Source organism: Mauremys reevesii, linkage group 5 (genome assembly GCF_016161935.1).
Source record: "Mauremys reevesii isolate NIE-2019 linkage group 5, ASM1616193v1, whole genome shotgun sequence".
Taxonomy (NCBI): domain Eukaryota; kingdom Metazoa; phylum Chordata; order Testudines; family Geoemydidae; genus Mauremys; species Mauremys reevesii.
The window spans coordinates 75,975,718-75,995,953 of record NC_052627.1 but is presented as its reverse complement, the minus strand read 5'-3'; the positions used below and the strand labels follow the sequence as shown (position 1 = coordinate 75,995,953).

Below are 20,236 nucleotides of genomic sequence, written 5' to 3'. Positions count from 1 at the left end.
TAGTCTGACCTCCTGCACAATGCAGGCCACAGAATCTCACCCACCCACTCCTGTATCAAACCTATGTCTGAGCCACTGAAGTCCTCAAATCATGGTTTAAAGACTTCAAGATGCAGAGAATCTTCCAGCAAGATTCCCCACGCTGCAGAGGAAGGTGAAAACCCCCCAGGGCTTCTGCCAATCTGTCCTGGAGAAAAATTCCTTCCCGACCCCAAATATGACGATCAGCTAAACCCTGAGCATGTGGGCAAGACTCACCAGCCAGATACCCAGGAAAGAATTCTCTGTAGTAACTCAGATCCCACCCCATCTAACATCCCATCACAGATCATTGGGCATATTTACTGCTAATAATCAAACACCAATTCATTGCCAAAATTAGGCTATCCCATTATACTATCCCCTCCATAAACTTATCAAGCTTAGTCTTGAAGCCAGATGTCTTTTGCCCCCCACTGCTCCCCTTGGAAGGCTAAACAAGCCAAGCTCTTTGAGTCTCCTTTCATAAGACTCGGATCATCCTAGTAGCCCTTCTCTGTACCTGTTCCAGTTTGAATTCATCCTTCTGAAACATGGGAGACCAGAACTGCACACAGTATTCCAGATGAGGTCTCACAGTGCCTTGTATAACGGTACTAATACCTCCTTATCTTTACTGGAAATATCTCACCTGATGGATCTCAAGACCACATTAGCTTTTTTTCACAGCCATATCACATTGGTGGCTCATAGTCATCCTGTGATCAACCAATACTCCAAGGTCCTTCTCCTCCTCTGTTACTTCCAACTGATGTGTACCCAGCTTATAACAATAATTCTTGTTATTAATCCCTAAATGTATGACCTCGCACCTTTCACTATTAAATTTCATCCTATTACTATTACTCCCGTTTACAAGGTCATCCAGATCTTCCTGTATGATATCCTGGTCCTTCTCTGTATTGGCAATACTTCCCAGCTTTGTGTCATCCGCAAGATTTATTAGCACATTCCCACTTTTTGTGCTAAGGTCTGTAATAAAAAAATTAAATAAGATTGGTCTGAAAATTGATCCCTGAGGAACTCCACTAGTAACCTCCCTCCAGCCTGACAGTTCACCTTTCAGTACAACCCGTTGTAGTCTCCCCTTTAACCAGTTTGTTATCCACCTTTCAATTTTCATATTGATCCCCATCTTTTCCAATTTAACTAATAATTCCCCATGTGGAACTATATCAAATGCCTTACTGAAATCGAGGTAAATTAGATCCACTGTGTTTCCTTTGTCTAAAAAAAAAAAATCTGTTACCTTCTCAAAGGCGGCTATCAGGTTGGTTTGGCATGATCTACCTTTTGTAAAACCATGTTGTATTTTGTCCCAATTACCATTGACCTCAAAGTCCTTAACTATTTTCTCCTTCAATTTTTTCCCAAGATCTTGCATACTACAGATGCCAAACTAACAGGACTGTAGTTGCCCGGATCACTTTTTCCCTTTCTTAAAGATAGGAACTGTGTTATCAATTCTCCAGTCATACGGTACAACCCCAGAGTTTACAGATTCATTAAAAATTCTTGCTATTGGGCTTGCAATTTCATGTGCCAATTCCTTTAATATTCTTGGATGAAGATTATCTCCTCCCCCCCCCCCTCCGATTTAGTCCCATTAAGCTGGTCAAGTTTGGCTTCTACCTCGGATGTGGTAATATCTACCTCCATATCCTCATTCCCATTGGTCATCCTACCATTATCCCTAAGCTCCTCATTAGACTCATTAAAGACTGAGGCAAAGTATTTGTTTAGATATTGGCCCACGCCTAGTTTATCCTTAACCTCCACTCCATCCTCAGTGTTTAGCAGTCCCACTTCTTTCTTTGTTTTCTTCTTATTTATATGGCTATAGAACCTTTTACTATTGGTTTTAATTCCCTTTGCAAGGTCCAACTCTACATGGCTTTTGGCCTTTCTCACTTTATCCCTACATGTTCTGACCTCAATAAGGTAACTTTCCTTGATGATCACTCCCATCTTCCACTCCTTCTAGGCTTTCTGCTTTTTCTTAATCACCTCTCTGAGATGCTTGCTCATCCAGCATGGTCTACAACTCCTGTCTATACAATTTTTCCCCTTTCTTGTGATGCAGGCTTCTGATAGTTTCTGCAACTTTGACTTGAACTAATTCCAGGCCTCCTCTGCCTTTAGATCCACAAGTTCTTCAGTTAAATCCACTTCCCTAACTAATTTCCTTAATTTTTTTAAAGTTATCCCTTTTAAAATAAAAAGCCCTAGTCAGAGATCTATTTTTGTTTATCCTTCCATTTAGTTTAAACTGAATTAGCTCCTGATTGCTCATACCAAGGTGTCCCTACAACCATTTCTTCTATGAGGTCCTCGCTACTCACCAAAACCAAATCTAAAATGGCATCCCCTCTTCTTGGTTCAGCAACTACTTGGTGAAGGAATCCATCAGCTATCACATCTAGGAAAATCTGAGCCCTATGATTATTACTAGCACTTGTCCTCCAATCTATATCTGGGAAGTTAGTCTCCCATGATCACACAATTCTCATTAGTATTTACTTCATTAAAAACATTAAAGAGGTCTCTATCCAAATCCCAATCAGATCCCGGTGGTCTATAGCACATTACAAGGGGAGGCTCTAGTAGATTTCTTTCCCAATGTGATTTTTGCCAAGACCGACTCTGTCTTATCCATTCCATCCCTTCTTATTTCTTTATAGTCTACCTCATCGTTGATATACAATGCTACTCCACCACCTCTGCCTTTATTTCTGTCTTTCCTAAACAGCACATAGTCTTCAATACCTGTACTCCAGTCATGACTACTGTTCCACCATGTTTCTGTTATCCCTATAATATCTGGTTTCACTTCCTGTACCAGTAACTCTAGTTCCTCTATTTTGTTACCTAGTCTTCTCTCATTAGTGTACAAACATCTTAATTTTTGCTGTTTGGCTTCACTCACATTCTCTACCTGATTAGGCCCAGACATTCTGCCCCCAGTATCACCTATTAGAATGGTATCTACACTACCCTTCACCTTATTTCCATTCTCCTACACATGGCTGTATCCTTTCTTACTTTGTTTTCTTCCCTCTCAATGTTAAAATCTGGCATGGAGATTACCTGGATATCTCCCAACCATGTCCCCACAATTCCTAGTTTAAAGCTCTCTTAATCAGTTGTGCCAGCCTCCGTCCTAGAAGTCTATTTCCCTCCCTACTCAGGTGAAGTCCATCTCGGGAGAAGAGTCCTCTGTCCATGAATGCCTCCCAGTGGCTATAATCCCAAAGCCCTCCTTATAGCACCACTGCATGAGCCATCTGTTGATCATCATAATCTTGTCACACCTTTGTTGACCTTCTCTAGGAACAGGCAGAATCCCACTGAAGATTACCCACTGAAGAGCCTCAATTTCCTTAAGCATCTTCCCCAGCCTGGCACAGTCTCCCTTGATACGTTCTAGCGAGAATCTAGCCATATCATTCATTCCCACATGAAAGACAATCAGTGGATTCTTTCCCCGCTCCCATTAGGATACTCTTCAGCCTCAGGTCCACATCCCATATCTTAGCACCCGCCAGACAGCACACCCTTCTGTTCTCTGGATCAGCTCTGGTTACAGGTTGTCGCAATCCGATTCATAGTTATGGCTCTGTATGGCCAATTGTTGGTCCACGGCCATCTTGTCCTGCTAAAAGGACAAGGCAGCCTCCATTTTGGACCAGATTCTTGTTGTAGATGAGAGGGCAAAAAACTCTGGTAAAAACTGCTGTAGTAGGTGGAATCCACAACCAAGTCAGTTGTGCTCTCCTGTGTTTTTTGTTTTTTTTGTTCTGTTGCTGGGCCATCTAAAGGTCAGGCTAGTTCTATGTATGAAGGCCTGATTCTGCCCAGCAACCTGTTTTTTTTGAGTCGGTCGTCTGGAGGTCAGGCTAGTTCTGCCTAGTAACTCCAGAGTACTGTATACAGAGCCTTAGTTCTGCCCAGAGACTCACTTTCCCGCTCTTTTTGGACCCAGTCATCTAAGGGTCAGGGTTGTTTACTTGTCAACTCCAGTGTGCCGTGTGCAAAGCCTTCTGACGTGGGGTGGCAACAGCTCGAAACCTGAAGGGAGGAGGGACCAGGGAGCCAATCAGATGTTGACACAGGGAGTGAGACCCTTCTACAAAACTAGTTTTCCCCCCAAAATTTATGTGGAGCATCCGCGTGTTAGCTGAAGGACCTGATCACTCGTTCGGCCAGGGTCTCCTCCCGGTAAAGTGCACTCGTGTCGTATCGTTTGGATTCGTTGTCGTTTGGACCTGATCCCTGTCAGCTCGTCATGCTTCTGGTGTCTGTTCTGCTGGTCAGCTGCCCCTGGAGTGTGGTATTTGCTTTTTGATATCTGACAGTTAGCTTATTTAGCCTCTTACTTTTCCCCTCCCTAACTTGGTACCAAATATCTACTCAGGATTGTATTAGTGAGCTCAGAATTGCACAATTGTTTAGCTAGCTTGTATTATTGTTCTATTAGTTATTGAATTGTTAATTGCAAATTGTTTTATGTGTTTGAATCACTGCTCTGTCTGTGCCCAGTGTGTGTGTGTTTAACTGGGGAGCTGCCTCTACTTAGAGAGTGGCTGACCAAGGGGGTCCAGTCCCCGCGGTCTGAGTGAGTGGAATCTGCCTAGCTGCAGCCGCACCACACTCTGGGTTTACCCTCTGTGTGAAAACAAGGGTGGCTGAGGCAGTGGCCTGTGGGTCTCTTTTCTGTGTTTGCACCAGGCATCGCCCTGACGAACCTGATTCCTATCTGTGTGATTGGTGTGTCTGCCTATTTGGTGTGGTGTGGTGAGCAGTATAAAGTGGATTATTACTGTGTTTTGGGGGGTGTTTGTACTCTTAATACCATCCCAGCCAAAGTTGCCTACTCCCCCAGCCCAAGTTGTAATTATCCCCTAAATAAACGTAGCCACTTGGCTTTTCAGTGTTACCCTGGTCCTGCCTGATTTTCCTCACTCAATACCAAGCTTGAACGAACCCCCAGCTAATTCAGACACAGGTCTGGCTGTTCTTCTCAGTAAGGAGTCCCCAATCACCTGCCTTTTTCCTGGTGATGGTGCTATTCTCCGGTCTATCCCCTGTAACCTCTGGCTGCAAGTCCTCTCGATTCCTATTCACCTTTGCAATCCTCCACAACTCATTCCGTATCCTCCTGGGGTTCATATTTTGTGTTATCTCCATTGACTGTACTCCTCTCCCTATAGACTAGCTGCTCTTCTCTTCCTCCTTGCCCTCTCACCTTCAGTGACCACCTGTTGTGCCCCTTCTTTATTTTCCAACTCTGCACACCTGTTCCTGAGCTCTATTTCTCCTTCACTAGCCCATCTTTTCCTCTGCCTGGTTCTCTTAGTCACATGCTTCCATTGCCCACTTTCCTCACCCAGCAGTCTCCCCTCAGAATTCTTTGGTCCTGCTTCCATCTGCAAGTCTGAGCGTTTCCCTACAGCCTCCTCATGTCTTTGCTCCATCATCTGCTTGGACCCCCTTCTAAACTCTACCAGAGTTTCCACCTGCATCTCCAATCCTCGGATCTTTTCGTCCATCAGCTCTATCAGGTGGCACTCCATGCAGACGAAACTCTTTTCAGGTACTCTCTCCAGGATCCTGTACATGTCGCAGCTTCCACATCTAGTCATCTTCATTGTGTCTTCCACTGCTTCGGTCACTACCACTGCTGCCTCTGTATTTGTCATAGGCTTCCCACCTAAATCCTGTAAATCTGGGAAACAAAACAAACCACAGCACCGCCACCCACAGCAAAACAAATCCCCAATGAGCACCAAAGCACTGCTAGAACACCACACACTCTCTTCACTAGCCTGTCTGTTCCTCTGCCTGCCTCTTGGTCTTCCCCCCAAACTCCCCTTACAAACTCCCACTCAAACTCCCCTGTTTACAGCTCTGTTTGCTTGATCCTGTGCTGCTGTAGCTGTCTGTGCCGCTGCCTGACTGGCTGGCTACCTACCTTTATAGGACCCCAGTCAGAGAAGCCACATCCCCTAATCAGGGCTCAGCTTCTCTCCCAGCACGCTTCCCTTACCAGACTCTACATATACAACTACAACTACAAATAGCTACAAATACCTTCTCCTCCAACAGAAGTCCCACTCAAACACCCCTGTTTACAGCTCTGTTTGCTGGCTCCTGTGCTGCTGTAGCTGTCACTGAACACTTACAGAAGATATTAAGTTTGTTGCTCCTTTAAAGAGACAATACACTGGAGCTCATTAATTTAACTGGTGTTTGACAAACACACTTATTTCAATCAGACACTGGATTGGTTTATAATAAAATTAAAACAAGTTTATTTCACAAAAGGACATAAAATGGTATGATTCTCCATCACTGACCATTTTAAAATTAAGATTAGATATTTTTCTAAAATATATGTTCTAGTAAGGACCAAAAATAGAAAAGGTTACAAGCAAACAAGACTAAAAATTAATGTTAGCAAGTTACAATCTTTGCCAAAGAAGGTTTCTCAGTTCCCAGAGACTTCAATCCCTTGGTTGAAGGATACAAAGTTCTGTGATTTCAAGAGCTCTGCCCCCTTTTAATTCCCTAAGTGATGAATACTAAAATGGCTTTCTGTTTCTGCTTATATCTCCCAAAGTTCACTGACCCTTTTACATGAAGGAGGAAGGCTTCCTCCTGGGGGTGCAGTCCCCAGCCCCCATTGAGATTGTTAAGTATTCCTCTTTCCCCACTTGCTTTTCTGATGGCTCTGTGTACCTTGCATGTAAATGTGCTTTTCTCAGGCTACGTCTACACTACCCGCCGTATCGGCGGGTAGCGATCGATTTTTCAGGGATCGATATATCGCGTCTCATCTAGACGCGATATATCGATCCCCGAACGCGCTTCTATCGATTCCGGAACTCCACCGCCCCGAACGGCAGTGGCGGCGTCGATATGGAGAGCCCCGGACATCGATCCCGCGCCGTGAGGACGGGTAAGTTATCGATATAAGATACTTTGATTTCAGCTACGTTATTCACGTAGCTGAAGTTGCGTATCTTATATCGATTTTTCCCCTTAGTGTAGACCAGCCCTCAGTCTTTGGTCACACCTTGCCCAATTTACGTTGGAGACACATTCAAGCAGCAACAGGCGTGGCTTAGGAACTGGTTGCCAAATACATTTAATGAACACGTTTGCAGCATGTTTTGTATAAGGTCTTATGTGAGTTTACCATCCATATATCACAAAATGATTTTCAGTCTTCCCAGTTTGTATGTGATACCTTACATGAGACCTTTTAGATACAGATTATGACAACAGTGTGTTAGGTGTATAGAGTATGTCAGGCCTGACAAGAGCTGCTGACACAGAAGGTAACTTGATTGCAATCCATAAGTAGCTACAGGGGGAATAAATATTTAATAATGGTCCCTTCATTGTAGCAGAGAAAGGAATGATGTGGTCCAATGGCTGAAAGTTGAAACTAGAAAAATTGAGACTGGAAATAAGGCATACATTTTTGACAATGAGAGTAATTAACCTTTGGACAAATTTACCAAGGGTCATGATGGATTCTCCATCACTGACCATTTTTAAATTAAGATTAGATATTTTTCTAAAATATATGTTCTAGTAATTATTTGGGGGAAGTTCTATGGCCTGTGTTATACAGGAGGTCTGACTAGATAATCCCAATGGTTCTTTCTGGCCTTGGAATCTATTACTTATATTTATAGAATTAAGGTGTACAGAAAGAATAGGGATATCTTTGTGGACACATGATGTGAGTCCTCACCTTTCATAGGTTTCATCTGCCTGAGGTGGTATTTTATTCACCTTTGTGGCTCTTGGGTATACACAGGGTGCCTGATTCTGATCTTATTTGTGGAGTAATTCAATATTGAATTAAACTGAATTACACTAATATAAAACCGTGATGTAAGATCAGAATCAAGCCCAGGAAGCGACACTCAAGGGCTTTGTCTCTGTTCTGGAAGATAGGCAACAGGTATATGAAAAAGAATTTCCCACATACTTCAATTATCATGGTGCTTTGTGTGTCAAAACAACATCTTTGCCTTCAACACAGGGAAGGCAAGGCCTGTATTGGTAAATTTACAGTGTATTAGTCTTATCATTTGGATTCCATATAACTTTAATAAAGCTGAAGATAGTGGAGTTCACATATACCTTAATTTAAGTCTGTGTTTTGACAGGTGAGATCTATGGTTACTACAGGTAACATGAAATCTACAATTCTCTCAATGACCAATATCAGATGCTTGAGCAGATGGTTCAAGAATCCCTGTAATGTACATTTATGAAATTATCTGCCCATAGGAGAAGTTTCTGCTTAAATCATGACAATTGGAGCTTGGCTCATCCCATGAAACATGAGGTTTATATTTGATGTAAAAAAAATTAAAAGGTTTACTCTTCTGTAATGTAACCGTGGTTGTTCTTGTTATCCATATAAATGTCTAATCCTTGTGTAAATCCTAAACTCTTGGCCTCAAGATATTTAAATAAGTATATGAAGAGTACCAGCAACAGAAGACAGGGCACAGATTAGAAAGACCAACCAAAAGAAGAGGGGTTTGAGGAAGAATTGAAGATGAAGAGTGTGTGACTGCATAATGTAGTGGATCAGGGATGATACACCATTTCTTCTTTACATTGTATAAAAAGGTACATCCCTGCAGATAAACTCTTATCCTTAATTATCTTTTCAGATCCCTCCTTTCTGGCTTCCTCGTTTCCATCTTTCCTCTCTGCATTCTACCCACAATATAGTCAACAAAAGCACCTTGCTTGCCTGCGTCTTAGACCATAATACCCCATCCAAATTAATTGAGTTTATGTTTCTTGCCCTCCCCTTCAAGAACCAGACCCAGTACACTGGCAGGAGTAAAGCTGTGCAGGGCCCTGAAGGCGAGGATAAAAATTTTGAGTACCTCACTGAAGACCAAAGACAATATAGGGGGCAAGTGAAGACAATATGATAGATCCCCATGACCACAAAACACATTTCCTCTCCTCCAGTCCTGAAGTAGGCTCACGGCTGCTCTAAATTATGTTAGCTACAGTGTTCCCTTAAAGCAGTGATGCCCAACTATATTACACAGGAAAGCCACATAAACCTAAGTACCACCTTGTGTGAGCCAAAGAGATTCTATGCATTTTAATAAGATTTTAACTTCAACTTGTTTCGTATGTATGTAGATAGGATGTTTCTATGTACAATATTATCTGTTTTTCACACTTGTGTAAATTATAATGATGTAAACATGACAACAAAATGCTAATGAATCAGCTGTTAATATATTGCATTGAAGCAGGTCACAGGCATTATGAAATTATCTGGTTGGCCGCATACAGCCTGTGGGCCGGACGTTGGGCAACCCTGCCCTAAAGGATCTGGCCCAAAGATTATAGCAGTAGCATGCTCTGTGTCATTTCATGTTATAAGCCTCAATAGCACTATAGCTTAAGCACAGTTGGCAGTAACTCACATATTAGTGGCCTGTGCTTCTTGGAGCAGAAGGACTTGATGTCTTACCCCAACTTTGATATATTCAGACCTATAGGGAAGGGAAAACATAAAAATAAAATCAGAGACTGTACACCACAGTGGCATCCTGAGGTTTTCATTACAATTAAGGAGAAGACTCTGCAGCTAGAGAAAATGATGATTGATTAGCATTGCAATGGACATCCCTAGAAACATATTCAAAAGTGCCTATTCAAAAGCATTACTTCTGGAATGTCATGGTACAGCAACCTGTGTGCATGTGGATAATTAGGGCATTCAGGTCTACAAGCACATCATATTATTAAAAACTAATCCCTTTTTATTGTGGATATTTCCTAGCTTTGCTCCTTGCATATAATATTTTTTATCTTTTCCAGCTGGACAAATAAGAGTTAATACTGAGAGTTTAAATTTGGCCCTACAAGATAATTAGTTTAATCTGTTAAATACAAAGATTGTACTGGCAGGTCTTTGATTTTATTAATGCCCATGGTATCAAAACAACAAGTTTGTCATTACGATTACAAAATGCACAGATGGACAAATATGCATTTTTCATTTTGGATTTTATTTGTTTAATTTTAGAGAATCCTCTGAGGCTGTCCTACTGGTAGAATATTTTCCAAGTGTTATGTGGAGCTTTCTAACAAGATACAAGCTTTTCTTTACTAAAGCACTGCATTTAAGTTTTCGTATACTTTTTTTTTTTTTGCAAGACATATGGAAAAGGATTTTCTTGGCTAGAAGTTTAGTTTTCTAGTGCATTTTTAGGTATGATCAAATACTTTATGAGCTGCAGGTTTGCTCAGTGGAGAACACTATATGGGAATTTTGGAGGTTCGTCTGTAAGGTCAGGATCCAGGATCATGAATTCAGTAAAGTCAAGTATGGTAACTTCTTTGAAATTCTCCTGAACAAATGGATGTGCTCTGAATGCATATATTATTTTTATTCAATATTTATTGTTGATTGGCAGCCCTGTAACATTCTGATGTAGAGGTTAGTTGCTTGTTTGTAATTTGCAAAATTCATTGTTATTAGCAAACAGAACTGAGAATTAATTGAAACAACATTGGAGGTCAGTGGAAAAGGTAGCCTCTGTACAGGAGGAAGGTCAAAGAGAGATTCTGAATGCTTCATTATTGAGGGTCAGGGAAGACTTGTCTGAAAATCACTTGGGGAGTATACACACTTTAAAGAGAGGCAATGTACACTGCTGACATCTGCTTCAGTCCACTGGCAATGTAGAAGAGCACCAGTCCTCTTTGGAAAGAGTAGTACTACTGTTGACACTGTGCTTTGGCCTCCTCCTTCAGGTCAAAACAAACAAGAATTGTGACTCAGTATGCCAACTCCATTCAAATATCATGAGATTTTTTAAAAAAAAAATGTAATTTTGGTGTTCTTTGTATTTGCCTTCAGTGTTATGTGTCTTTACAGTTCAAAGCAACAGAGAGTCCTGTAGCACCTTTAAGACTAACAGATGTATTGGAGCATAAGCTTTCGTGGGTATTCACCACAGGACTCTCTGTTGCTTTTACAGAGCCAGACTAACACGGCTACCCCGCTGATACTTTACAGTTCAAGTGTTGAAGTTATTCTTCAAAACTGTAAGGACTAAACACTTACTTTTTTATGCTAAATAAAAACAGATTCTCACCTGGTTCCCAGAGCTGGGATTTTATTAAAACACCAAATATTGTGAGACTTGCAATAACGTTGCAAGAGCTGTACTTGAATGTATCTTAAGCCTGTGTATAAGTGGTGGTGACAGGGAGGGAACCTTTCATATTTACCGTCCTGTTGGACTTCTCAGCATGGTCAACTACAATCTGGCACCTAAATTAGCATTACAGAGATTATGAGAGGAGGGAGCTGGCACTCAGATTGCTGAGTTCAGTTGGATCAATAAGGGTTTTGCAATGCATTAATGCATTTCATTTGAAGAACATGTGAATAACATCAAATTTGTTATCCATAGTCGCTCCAGAGCTGAAGGAATCTTATGAGCTTGTACAAGTCCCTTGTTAACAACAGAACTGGCCTTTGAGCCTCATGAAGGAACATATGAACTGTTCTTGGAAAAAATATTTCTAGCCTTGAAAACAAACAATTGTAAATCTAACACTAGGGTTGACACATTCTACTTCTTCTGTAGGAGACTGGGGCAATCTAATGATCCGCACCAGTACCCCTGCTATTCTTGTAATATAAAATGTGTTGATTAGGTTTGAGATATATCATAATGAATCCTCCAAATCATTAGATTCCTCTGTACAGGAACACAGGAATTACCATACCTGATCAAGGCAGCGGTCCATCGAGTGTTGTATCCTCCCTCTGATGATAACCAGTACCAGATGTTTCAGACAAAGTGGATGAAATCCCAGAGCAAACAATTGTAGATTAACTAGTTATAGGAAAAGCTTCTTCCTAAAGACATCAGTTAGAAGTTGGTTCATGAGCTGAATAATGTAGATTTATACTCCTTCTCAATTTTCTATTCATCTCTATCATTATCCATATAAATGTCTAAACATCTAGAAGGATTTCTTGGCATCCTTAAAAAAACTGTTCTTATCAATATTGTCTTATGGCAGAGAATATCATGGAGCAATTATGCATGCCGAGTCCGAGTCCAGCATTTGAAGGGCTAAGATATCCTATGTCCCTACTTGCCCAAGTATACTATCCCAAAGAAATTAGTTCTATTTCATCCATCACCAGACAAAAACTTAATTTGCTGAACAGCCAGAGAAGATCTGTAGTGGCCATAGTGTGGAATAGATTAAATTAATGTGTATGCACGTGGGAAAGAGTAATAAATTAACAGATGGAGGAAAATATGGAATTTATGTGAGGGAGGAGAATGGAATTGACTGAATTTGTGAGGAGAGTATGACAATGAGGGGAGGGACATTTGGCTGTTGGGGAAATAATTTGGAATTGGCGGATCATTGTGGGGGAGAGAGGGAGTATTTTATCTGAGAAATATATTGCCAACTGAAGTGGAAAAATTTTGAGAGAACCTTTTGTTCAAACTTTGGCAGCACATTGTGAAATATAGTGAAATTGTCAGCCTAGTGCAATACACAATGCTTTTAAATTCCCTAATCTGAATGATTAGGCAGATAAATTCATTACCCTTCAAGTAGTCTGTAACTTCCAATCTTTTAATTGCTGAATGTTTGGTTTATCTGCTGACTTTTAAAAGGAGCTCAGATGTATGTGCTATGAGAAAGGTGCTCATATTGAGGTAAATGAGCAATTGCGCTGATGTAATTGATGTAATGAGCTCTTTTTCAGCACTATGGTCGTGACATTTTATAGTTCCCTTTCTAGCACGACACTTTATGCATTTTGGATCTTGTGTTAGTCCAATGCCTGGTAAACCAAAAGCCAACATTTCCATAAAATATACTGGAAAACAGAAGTAACAACTTCTGTTTTATTATAGGAATAATTGAGAGGGAATTGTGTTACTACCATATCTGAAGCATTCTATTCTGCATGTAAGAATACAGGGTGGATAGCAAAGGACCTAGAAGCAGCATGTAATTTCAGCAGAAGTACCTATGGCAAGGTGACAGCTGCCACCTATGAAGTGATGAAGGTACCTAGGGTATCTTTGTCAAGCTACAGCCTAAGGCCACATGTTGGAGAAACAAGAAAGTGTTGAAAGTGCTGACAGGCATTTTAGGCAAGAAAGGATTGGGAGTGGGAAAAAGGATCAATAGGGAATTACATTTATTATAATTTATTAGGTTCATAATACAAAACAGAGCAGAAAGAGCAAAAACTTTCTTGTTCGTGACAGAAAAGTAAACAAGAGAATTATGATTTATTTCAAGGAATTAAGGTTGCTCATTGTTCATGGCAAAAAACAAAACTGCAGAGAATGTATTAACAAAATATTTTCTAGATGACATCCTAGAGATGAAATTGCCTCAGGGCTAAGAGGCCCCTTAAACGTTAACATCTTTTAAGAAAATCTATGTTTGTTTTATGCCTAAAATGTGTAGGATGTGAATCAACTGTGAAAACATGGGATGGAGTTGGAATTCATTAGAACCTCACTAATTTTCACTTCACTAATCCACAGACCTAATAACATCTAATAAAAATAGTCCTTCATAGTCTAGATTTAATAGCAGGGTACTGCAATGAGACCTCATAATATTAAAGCATTGGTAAAATTTTCAAATGTGCCTAAGGTTTGGGAGCTTAGGTTCCCTTTTCAAAAATGCGTTAGGTCCAGACCCTCAAAGGGACACCTAGCTCCCATTGAAATTAAAGATTGAGGCCTTAATCACTTAGTAACCTAAGCCTCATTGAAAATCATTCAGAATAATTGAAAGTCAATATGTCATTAGATGTTTTTGAAAAAATGACCCTTTTTCTACAATGTTTTGATTTGTATTATTATTTTGTTTTGGGGTTGCTGTGTTTGCATTTTACCCCTAGTGCACATGTGCTGCATCTGTTTAAAAAGTGACTTGCATCTGTACAGCTTAGCCCAGTTTGAAACAAATAGCTACATGAATGCATTTTGCACGGGGACAAAGTCAGGGCCATCTGAAAATGAAGTACATTTTGAGTTGAGCTCAGAAGGACCTACTAGCTTTTGGGGTCATTGACCTTTAAAACTTTCTTTAAACACTGGCAAGTTGATTCTAGCCTTGGATTTGGAAATTACCTATGTTGTCTATCATTCTCACCTCTCTCAAAAATAGGCATTAGAAATTTGGAAAATGAGTGCCTAGGAGGGACTGTGGGATAGCTAGTTAGCTTTAGCAAGATAGTTTCTGTCAGTTGAGTATTAGAAAGCTGAGCTTCCTAAAGCTGAGTTGTTTTCTAGATGGCTGCTAGCTTAGATACAATTTTGATAAATGTTTTTCCTACCAGTCTTGTACACTGTGATAACTAACAGGATTTCTGATATCAGAATAAAGAGATATTGTGTTCATGAATAAGGTCAGAGGTGTTGTGGATAAAATGTGTTCTTTTTTAGACAGTTAAATTACCATATACCTTGTTCAAATTCAGGAAAATTTTATATGCCAACTTTATTTTTACTAACAAACTGATATCATGTCATTTTGAATATACAAACCTTACATATATTCCCTGTGGAGTAACAACCAATCTGGTATCAGAAGGAAAAGGTAATGAGAAGTGTAATTACTTAATAAAGATGAGCTCAATATTGTCTGTTTTCTATTTTGAAAATACCACCTGTTTTCATTAGCATTTTTCTATCTCACATTTAAATTGCACCATACACCCAGTACAGTGAACTTGCAGTGTAAGTGCAAATTCAAATTGTGCTAGATTCTGAATTAAAAAATAAAATAATGATACAACAAAAGATACCTTGGAAAAGTTCATCACAGCTTGTGCTTGGATGTTTTACAGTTGCCACAACACAAATCCTTTATCAGTGAATACTTGTTTAAAATGTTACTTACAATAAATTATACAAAAGGGAAGATAAAAAGTGATACTGGTTGGTTGTTGGGTTAATCAGTACTATTGACAGTTTGACAAATCTCTCTTGTCAAATGAGACTGGAACACATTCTTCAAGCTCTTTACATTTCCTGGCATTTTAATTCCCCCCCCCCTCCCAATCTGCAATAACAATGTAGTTTGCCTCTTGAATTGTAATGCATATTTGACAGATCAGATGAACACAGATGCAACTTCTCTGACATCAAAAACAGTGTTTCTCCCTAAACAAAAAATTCAATTCTGAAGCTGCAAACAGCACTGGCACTATTTTCCCTGATAAAATATGTAACACTAGAGTGAAATCTTCACTATCATGGCAGCTGGTGAACATGTAACATTCTGTTCCAAGTTTTTCATATGAAATACACATTTGCATTAAAGTATAAAGCCAAAAAGTAGGACTAACCTGAGAGTCTGGCTCACCCAAGATAATTAAGATTCATGCCATTCAGCATATGCATTTGAAATGCAAAACATTTTCTCATGGCTACGCTTTGATAATCTTCTAACATTAAAATTCAACAAAGTAAATTGAGAACAATAACAATAGTAGCATTTCACAGTTCAATTAGGCATCTATTTATCTGTTTAATTTGTCTACCTATCTGCTGAAATATTTTAGCCGATACTGTTGGGGACTTTAACCCCGACAGCGAAATTCGTTGTCTGTTCAGCTAGAGAGACAGGCAACACCAGCAAGGTCCGATCAAAAGCCTTTTATTGACAAGTGCACGCATCAACAAAAGGCTGCTCGTCTCCAGTGAGAACCAGCCCCTTTTTACAGCTTAGCATTAGCCTATATAGACAGTTTTATTACGTCATACATCACTCACTTGAGCAAAACCCACCCCCCTTTGTTTAACAACTTAAAACTAGACACTTTTAATATACACACATGCCTAGACTTTATGTCTACAACTTTAGATTATTAATTATATCTTAACAACACCCAAAAGCAGGGGCGGCTCTAGAAATCGGGCTGCCCCAAGCAGCGCGGAGCGCTGCGCCGCCCTTCCCCGGTCCCGCGGCTGGTCCCCTCTTCCCGCGGCTCCGGTTGAGCTCCTGCCGGCATGCCTGCGGCAGGTCCACCGGAGCCCGGGACGAGCGGACCTGCCGCAGTCATGCCTGCGGCAGGTCCGCTCATCCCGGGCTCCGGTGGACCTGCCACAGGCATGCCGGCGGGAGCTCCACCGGAGCCAAATGCCGCCCCCCCGGGAAACGGACGCCCCAAGCGCCTGCTTGGCGCGCTGGTGTCTAGAGCCGCCCCTGCCCAAAAGTTAGAAATACAGGGGAGTTTTTAAACAAACCTATAACTCAACCAAAAGTTAGAATCTGAACCGTGGGATGCTAGAGTTCCTTATCAGCTCTTCAAACACTGTCCTTAGCACAGCTAATGGTATGCCAGCCATGCAATCCCTGGTTTATCTCAGGCTTGTCTCACGTTTTCCAGGGCTCTGTAAAACAATGCTGCTTTTCAATACTTTTCCACTCGGGGATTACCCAAAACCTTTGCTAGCCTGATTTCAGTCAGGTTAGCATAACTGTTTTGTCTGCTATATTTTCATTCAGGCCTAACAATACCATGACCTACAGGGTTTAGTGTTAAAAATAATCAGAATCTAAATTTAGAAAGTAAATTCCCACTAAAGCGAGTAACTAGTCTGGATCCTCAACTCTAGTCTACTCCCAATACCATCCACCTTTGGGTTGGCTTTCTCTCAGGGCCATTTCAGGAGCCTCTTTAACCCTTGATATCCTCTCTCACCAGGACTAGGATATAAACTCCCTCTTGAAGCTCCTCTGCTAACCAGAGACAGATTATTGAGAGCTTCTCCTCTATCCCTGCTGGCCACTTCTATGAAGTGCTTCCTGCTCCTCATCCCCCAGCTGGGAGTCATCCTTCATTAGGTCTGGCCCACTCTCCAGGTAAATTAATTGGCTCTCAGGCCCACATTAATCATCTCAACATCTATGTGAGGTAAATACTCCATCACAAGGATATTTATTCTGAGTTCTGTCTCAGGACTCTTGTGGGCCCCTAAATCTGCAGTGTTTCACAGGGTGTCTCGTGGCATCTCTCTTGCTCATGGACTATCCTGGAAATTATTTTGAGTAGCCTTGCAGGATCCCTTACTGAATGTGCCTATGTGTCTCATGTATGAGAAAATATAATGATTTGGAAGGGAGAGGAAGGGGAGAACTGATTATATAGCGAGAGGAAGAGCGAAATGGAGAAGTATTTCCCATATAGCGCATTCATAGTGATAAAAGCAGCCATATGACAGGAAGTTCTTTTGATCTTATTTAGACTCCCAGATAAAAAATATGTTGAACAGGAGTTAAGGTTAAATAAATATAGAACCTAGAAATGTAGGGCTGGAAGACACCTCAAGAGGTTATTTAGCCCAGGGCTGTGTTAGCATTAAATATACCTAGGCCATCCCTGACAGGTGTTTGTCTGTTTGTCAGTAACGGGGGATTTCACAACCTCCCATGGTAACCTATTCCAGTAATTAATTAGCTTTAATTAGCTTTACAAGTGGAAAGTTTTCCTGACATCTAACCTAAATCTCCCTGGCTGAAAAGAAGTTGATTCCCTTTTTCCCTCCCCTGAATGAACACGGAGAACAACTGATCACCATCCTCTTTATAAAAACCTTTTAAACATTTGAAGTGTCTTATACCTTCCTTAGGCTTCTCTTCTCTAAACCAAACATATCCTGTTCTTTCAACATTTCAGTATTCAGCATAGATGGTGCTTTCTATGTCTCTTATTTTGTTGCTCTCCTCTGGATTCTCTGCAATTTACGTAAGAACATAAGAATGGCCATACTGGGTCAGACCAAAGGTCCATCTAGCCCAGTATCCTGTCTACCAACAGTGGCCAATGCCAGGTGCCCCAGAGGGAGTGAACCCAACAGACAATGATCAAGTGATCTCTCTCCTGCCATCCATCTCCACCCTCTGACAAACAGAGGCTAGGAACACCATTCCTTACCCATCCTGGCTAATAGCCATTAATAGACTTAACCTCCATGAATTTATCCAGTTCTCTTTTAAACACTGTTATAGTCCTAGCCTTCACAACCTCTTCAGGTAAGGAGTTCCACAAGTTGACTGTGTGCTGCGTGAAGAAGAACTTCCTTTTATTTGTTTTAAACCTGCTGCCCATTCATTTATTTGGTGGCCCCTAGTTCTTGTATCATGGGAACAAGTAAATAACTTTTCCTTATTTACTTTCTCTACATCACTCATGATTTTATATACCTCTATCATATCCCCCCTTTAGTCTCCTCTTTTCAAAGCTGAAAACTCCTAGCCTCTTTAATCTCTCCAAACCCCTAATCATTTTAGTTGCCCTTCTCTGAACCTTTTCTAATGCCAGTATATCTTTTTTGAGATGAGGAGACCACATCTGTACGCAGTATTCAAGATGTGGGTGTACCGTGGATTTATATAAGGGCAATAAGATACTCTCCACCTTATTTTCTATCCCCTTCTTAATGATTCCTAACATCCTGTTTGCGTTTTTGACTGCTGCTGCATACTGCGTGGACGTCTTCAGAGAACTATCCACGATGACTCCAAGATCTTTTTCCTGATTCGTTGTAGCTAAATTAGCCCCCATCATATTGTATGTATAGTTGGGGTTATTTCTTCCAATGTGCATTACTGTACGTTTATCCACATTAAATTTCATTTGCCATTTTGTTGCCCAATCACTGAATTTTGTGAGATCTTTTTCAAGTTCTTCACAGTCTGCTTTGGTCTTAACCAGTGATGAGCTCCCAAAATCCTAATAACAGGTTCTCTACCGGGTCCTCGATGGCACTTCGGCGATGGGGGGGGTGTCTTCACTCGCTCCAGGTTTTCGGCAGCATTTCGGTGGCGGGTCCTTCACCCGGAGCAAGTGAAGACTGCCCCCCCCCCCGCCACCAAAGACCCGGTAGGGAACCGTGCGGTGAGTACAAGCCCCACGTGCCTGTCTCCCCCCCCATCCGACCCCAACCCAACCCACGTCCTGCCCCTGACTGCCCCCCTCAGAACTCACAATCCATCAACACCCCCCACCACTCCTTGTCTCCTCACCACCCCTTCCCGAGACCAGAGGTGAAAGTAAGTCCAGTGACTTACCGGTATGCTGGGGCCAGCTCTGGTCCCTGGAAGGGGCATGGCTGAGGGAGTCAGAGCCAGCTCCAGCCCACCCTGTAAGGTAAGTGCCCCCCCACCGGGGTAGCAGCAGCAGCCCAGGGTTCCGGGGGCTATTTAAAAGGCTCAGGGCTTCCCTGCTTCTACTGCCCTGGCCCTGTAAATAGCTGTGGGAGCCCTGGGGAAGAAGCGGGGCTCCCACGGCTATTTAAAGGACCAGTGCAGCAGAGGCAGCTGGAGCCCCGGGCCCTTTAAATAGCCCCTGGAGCCCCCCACTACTCCTGGGCTCTGGGGGCTATATAAAGGGCCCGGGGCTCCCCTGCTTCTACTGCGCCAGCCCTTTAAAAAGCCACGGGAGCCTACCCCATACCCAACTTGCCCTGATCCCTGTCCCCTGACTGCCTCGACCCCATCAACCACCACCCCAAAAGACCCCCGGAACTACCACGCCTACCCAACCCCCCCATACCCAGTCCCCTGACTGCTCCCCCCGAACCTCCACGCTCTCCAACAGCTCCCTGCCCCTTATCCATCCCATCCTCGCAGCCCCAGCCCAGCCCCCTTACCATGCTGCTGGTCTTAATTATCTTCAGCAGTTTAGTATCATCTGCAAACTTTGCCACCTCACTTTTTACCCCTTTCTCCAGATCGTTTATGAATAAGTTGAATAGGACTGGTCTGAGGACTGATCCTTGGGGGACATCACTTGCTACCCCTCTCCATTCTGAGAATTTACCATTTATCCCTTCCCTTTGTTCCCTGTCTTTTAACCAGTTCTCAATCCATGAAGGACCATCCCTCTTATCTCATGACAACTTAATTTATGTAAGAGCTTTTGGTGATGGACCTTGTCAAGGGCTTTCTGGAAATCTAAGTACACTATGTCCACTGGATCCCCCTTGTCACATGTTTGTTGACCCCTTCAAAGTACTCTAATAGATTAGTAAGACACGATTTCCCTTTACAGAAACCATGTTGACTTTTGCCCAAGAATTTATGTTCTTCTATGTGTCTGACAATTTTATTCTTTACTATTGTT

The 20,236-nt window shown here is 41.7% G+C and overlaps 1 long non-coding RNA gene across 1 annotated transcript in view; it reads left to right on the top strand.

Annotated features, from left to right (window-relative positions):
• The window catches only part of LOC120406721, a 53,218-nt gene that overhangs the window by 18,691 nt on the left and 14,291 nt on the right, over nt 1-20,236 (top strand). The gene's annotated exons all lie outside the window — the stretch shown is intronic.